Source organism: Rattus rattus, chromosome 7 (assembly GCF_011064425.1).
Source record: "Rattus rattus isolate New Zealand chromosome 7, Rrattus_CSIRO_v1, whole genome shotgun sequence".
Taxonomy (NCBI): domain Eukaryota; kingdom Metazoa; phylum Chordata; class Mammalia; order Rodentia; family Muridae; genus Rattus; species Rattus rattus.
In genome coordinates this window covers 40,648,256-40,654,295 of record NC_046160.1, presented here as the reverse complement: position 1 = coordinate 40,654,295, position 6,040 = coordinate 40,648,256, and positions in this window count along the sequence as shown.

Sequence of the window (6,040 nt, the reverse complement as noted above, 5' to 3'; positions counted from 1 at the left end):
CTCACTTATGGGAATGCCAGTCAACCCTTTGCAGTCTTTTCTCTCTGTCTCTAGTCATTGTCTTTTGTGTGGTTCCAGCTCCCTTGGGCCTAGAGTTTCCACAGTGCTTGGTAGCAAGAGTGGAGGTGGGGAGAAGGGAAAGCTTGCAGTAGCTGGACCTGTCTAGGTTTGGATTCACTACTGACAAGCACTGACTAAGGCTGGCACCCTTTAGTGCCATCTAAACTTCCATTTATGAGCAAGTCAAAGAGATAGCTTCATGTAAAAGCCTCCATCTACCTTGACCTCTTAGAGTGAGTGGGAAATGCTGACTAGAGCTCTGGACAAAGAATGTGGCTCTGAAGGTTTCTCTATGCCTTCACTTCCCAGAAGTCTTTCCCATGTTTTGTGGCAGGGGCGCTGCTTGTCTCCCAGTTTTCATGTACGTCCACTCAGTTCTTCTCAGGTGTCACCTGGTTTAGCGTTCTATTTGACGTCATCACCTGCTTCACACTGGAGCTTCTGACTCTATTGAATTTCTCTGCTAAAATGTATAGATACCTGCTATTGGGGAAAACATTTCATTTTGTTCAATGTATAGGGTTTAAAACAAAATGTCTTTTAAGTTTGCAGCAGTTGTAATAGATCCAAACCTTGCAGCAAATATGGCTGTTAAGCAATGGACATTTGTCAAGGAAGGCTTGTAGACATGGTAGAAACAGGGAGAGAAAAACAAAACAAAACAAAAAACCAAAAAAACCCCCCAAAACAAGCAAGCAGTCTGTGCATTGTGCTTGGCCCCAGATTCCCTGTGGACATTGTAATACATCCATGAAGAACATGACTTCTGGGACCAGCCAATGAGAGTTCTCATTTGTCCTGCCCCTCACTAACCGGAATGCTGGCCAAGAACTGATCTTTATTTATTATCATCTGTGATGTGAACGTGAAGTCATCTCTTTCTGCACAGCAGTGCTGGGAAAATAAAAATTAATATATGAAATGTTTAATGTAATGTCTGGCAAAAAGTGTCTTCATAATTGTCATCTATAATCTGTTGTTCTAAAAATATAAAAATAAAAGAATATAGCTGTCTTTTACCCCGCTGGGTCTATACCTCGGTGCCCCAGATATCTGCCAGATATCTTGGCGGAAACATAGCCCAGCCACACACTTTCCTACACTCAAACCCTCACATAAAAGAACACACAACAATCTTAGATCCAATTGGTAAGATATAATTGCCCACTTAAACATACAAAGCCCGGTACCATCCATCCCTTAGGAACATTGACAACAACCTGTAAATACACAGAGCAGAATCTTAACATCACCTGCCATCTTGTCCTGCCACGGCTTTTCAGCCCCTCTCTCCCTCCTGTCTCTTCCTCTCTCCTTGTCTCCTCCTCTTCCTTCAAACTTCTCTCCTGCCCATCCTTCCTTCTCCTCCAATGACAGGCCTCCTTCTATCCTGTACCTGCCCCTCACCTGTACTTTACAAATTCAATGGGGAAAATGTTCTGATCAAGTCACCTGATTCCCAAGTATGTGACTAGGCAGCTGTCCTTGGGGCAGTGGAATTAGCATCAAAATACAGATAACTCCAGGGCAAACCACAACAATAATCAAATATCCTGTATTTTTTGCATTAAGTAAGTCTAAGAAAATGATAGTGTTAGGCTTGGTTAATATCTTCCTTTCCTTTCTTCATGCCATAACAAAATATTTCAATGGAAACAACAGAAGTAGAAAACGGCTTATTTGTCTTGCAGTTTTAAATTACATTAGGTGCCAGGCATTTGAAACAGGTGGGGAGAATCACAGTAGAGAGAAGAAAGCAATGAATGGATGCATGCATTCCTGTACTTTGCTCAACTTCTCCATACAGTATAGAATCCTCTATTCAGGGAATGGTGCCATCCAGAGTGGGCAGGTCTTCCCACCTCAATGGATATAAGCAACATAATACCCTGCAAACATGCCAATAGGCTGACTTCATCTAGACAATCCTTCTAGACGCTCCAGGTGATTCTAGATTGTATCAAGTTGACAGTTAAAACGAACCATCATAAGTAAAGCAATAATTGAATCACCAGCTGACTCCTTTTTCTCTAAGGTGCTTTCTGAATTTGCTTCTTCTGTAGTTCAGCCCACAGACATGAATTCACACTCATACTAAGAAGAACATTTTGTCTGTGTGACACAGATTTCTCATACATTAACATACACTGACATTGCGTTTCAGTCATTAGGAATTGAGTCAGTGTCATTTAATCTCTTTGGAACATATCAGTTCTGAGCATCGAAATAAGATTAGGCCTCTGGACACAGAAGCCTGGATCATGATGGATTTGTCAGGCTGATTTCATGAGAATGTTTTGTGCAGGTAGCTAGGGGTATTCGTTTTTATTTCCACTATAGAGCTTACATAGGAGTAACCTGTTATGCTGGGGTGAATGGGGAGGTATAACAACTTACTTTGTGACTTTTGGAACTGAATTGCTGAAACAACTTTGCCCATTGTTCAAAGGTATCATCTGACAATCACACACATATCTGGTCCACAGAGGCTGTATGCAATCATATTTGGTTCCCGGGGGAGATTCGACCTGCTATAGTTTAGATTATGTCCCCTAAAGGAATATGGAAGTTCTGAATTTCATAGCTCAGATGGTGACCTAATATGGAAATCAGGGCCCTTGAAGATGTGGTTAAGACAAAGCTTTAATGGAGTAGATACTCCTGTATGCTAGCATAGCAAGCATCCTTATAAAGAGAAGCATGAGGAGAAGAATGGCATAGGAACAGATGTAGAGCCTTCAGGGTTGAAGCTATGAGCTATGGCGCTGGGAGGAGTGGGGCTGTGTTTCTCTATTCATTTTCAAAATTCCAGTTCTGCTGACACCTGGACCTTGCACTTCTAAGATTTAGAGCTGAGAAACAACAACGTTATCTTGTTTCAAATCACTCAGAGTGTGTTCCTGTGTTATGAGGTCCTAGGGAGCCACCACACAGTCATCCATGAGCACCAGCCTTGGGATCTTCTGGTTCACACTGAGTCTGTGCTTTTTTTCCGTGACCATCGATACTATGCATGGGTTTGTCAAGAGAACGGAAAAGGTTATGCTTCCCCCCAACACTTCAAATACAAACAGGTAAGGCTACATCGTGAGGCCCCAGAAGTGTTCTTTGAAAAGATGCCCACATCTAGCATTGATATATGAGTTCAGATTACCTCACCCTATATTCCTGATGAACTAGGGCCTGCTATGTGCTTTTGTTAGTCAATCTCTTGCAAATGGTTGGATTAGAAGACAACGACTTTAGCAAGATTCTCTTGTAGAGTTTTTCCTCTGTTGTTGACTCTCCTCATGGAAGGTTGTGCCTTTCAACATCAAGAAAGGAGCATGCTGCTTTAGGATAGAGTTGTGTCATTTCCAAAATTGGAAATCTGACTTGTAGAGAGGGCAGCAGATGTAGAGTGCCAGCCCATTTCAAAGTGGTGATAGTCTACTAGGTTCTTTATTATTCTGACCACTCCATTCAACAATCTTGCAAGATTGACATTGACCTGGTAGTGATAAAGGGAAATATGTTGATTATGGCCTGATCAAATAGTACATCTCGGAAAGCACATTATCTAGACATCCCTATTTCCATGCATGGATTATTTTGCCAAACATTAGATGAGCCGATCTTAGGAAACTGAAGGCAGTAGACCTCTGCGCCTGGAAGGATGTGGTAAAATTTGTGCCCAGGTAGCTCTTTAAACAGGCCTTCCTGATCTGCATAGTGGGTTTCCATCGCATCAGCAGTGGCTGTCTCCAGCCCTCCCTGTGCAGCCCAAGGCTATTGGCAGAGCTGGTAATTTCTTTAAACATGATTACCGCTGCTTTGGGATTAGGTAACCACAAGGAACAGAAGTGGCTCTTTCCAGCTGGGGAGCTCGTGCATTTGCCAAATGAGTGGTTTTGAAAATTGGCCTCCTTTGCTGAAACACGTTTTCCTACAATCTAAGAAACCAATGGCATAAAAGAGAACTGTGTCAGGATCCAGGCGGCAAATTGGACAGGGCACATCCTATTGTTTTTTAAATTTCTGTTGAGGAATGAAGAGGATCCAAATATAGGCTTTTGGGATTTCCACCCCTCCACAGACAGCACAGGCTAGCATGTTTGAAAAGAGCACTGTTCCTGGCATAACACTCAGCCCCCAAGAACCCTCTGAGAGCAGAGTTGGGTAGAGTGCTGGGTAAGCAGGTCCATTTCTAAGACAGACATAATCTGGTGCCTTTTATAGATACAGCATAGATCTATGGTGATCCGTAATTAGCAAAAACATACACAATGTGCCCTCCTAGTCTTGAGTGACTTGGCAGAAGATAATGCAAAGTCAGTCAGTTTGATATACGGGACATCAACTAATTAACGGACAAAGTTAAAGCTGGGGTTTTCTCCCACCCAGTTCTGGCAGAGGCAGGAATCCATGGCAACTGCAGATCAGCATTGGCATGTACAGGAGGGATGCTGTGGAATTAGTAAGAACCAACCAACGAAAACACCTAGCAGATCAGAAAGGAATGCACTCCAAGGGTCAGGCAGGTTTTTTGGTACTCCATTCCTACGTGGGTCAGCTCTCCACTCTGTGCTCAGGACTTAAGTTCTGACATTTACCCATTAAGGTCATTCATCTTTTCGGTAAACATTGACAACAGAGGCCTGGATCTCAGGAGTTTCAACTATAAATACCCTGCAGTTATTAACTCGAAACTTCCTTTTGGCCTGCTAGTAGGCAGCCTGCATCCCTATGTAAAGGTTCACTATTCCATCCATTAATCCTTCCAGTTCCCAGACATATAAATTTGATTCTTAGAAATTCAAGTCCAGATTTCTAGATTTGCAACATCCAACTGCTTGAGAAAACTTCAGGAAAGACCTACAGCCACAGTATCCGTGAACCTTAGCCACCGTGGGCCGGTTAAGTTGCTGACTTGGATGATTGGCTCTGTGCCATCACTAGTCCATTGTGACGTTGCCTGCTTCCATGGATCTGCCAGACTTTGTCAGGATGGGTTATTAGTGATTCCAGCCTGAGCTTCACATTCTGCTGGAGTAGATTTGAAATTCTTAAACTTGACTGAGAAGGCCATATTTTAGATTACAGTGAAAACTTGCCGTGGACTAAATATCTGATTCACACCCCAAATGGTATTAGGAGACATTTTTGGATTATCAAGATATGGTGACTGTCATATCCACTTAGTGGATAGAGACACGATGCTGAGAGACATCTCATAGAGTATGTGCAGCCTCACATGATGGAGAATCACGTCATTCACCCTGTCAGTGGTACCCAGGGTGTAGGTTTAATCATCTCTCTTCTACAACGCATTATCGCTTGTTTGAGCTTTGTTACTTTTGGCTGTTCTGTGGAAAGGAAGGTGTGCCAGCACAGGTGAGCATCACTTGGCAAAAGAGGGTGACAGTCAAGGTAACGTTGTTGTTGGCTTTTGTTTTTTTGTTTTTTTTCTGTCTCAACCATTGCTGCTTGACATTCATTAATTGTCCCTTGCCCATCAAAATGACAAGCGTCTCTCCTGTATTATTCAAAACTGAATTAAGCAACAAATATTGACCAAGTCTACATATAAGCTTGTGGGTTGTAGCTATGAATACAAGATAGCACTCCAGTTTCATAACGAAAATAGACATGGCAATCCCGGGGTATGCAGAGGCTGCAGAGGCACCATTGGGACACTTCGTGGAGAAGATATTGCGGGGTAGTGAGAAGATGTTATGGAAAGTGGAGAAATGGAATGCGTGTGGGGTTCCAACAGTAGAGGGTGGAAGAACATAGCATAGATGCACAAGATGGCTGTATCTAACGCACAAGGGCAGCAGAGATGTGATCAGACCCAGTATGTGGGCAGTTGCAGGAAGCAGCCTGGAAGTCCAAGGGAGCATGGTAGGATGTACAGAATGGCTCACAGCTGCCTAAAGGTTAGAATTCATCTTAGTCAGGTATCACAAGACCCCATTAAAGCATCTATCATGGCACTCTA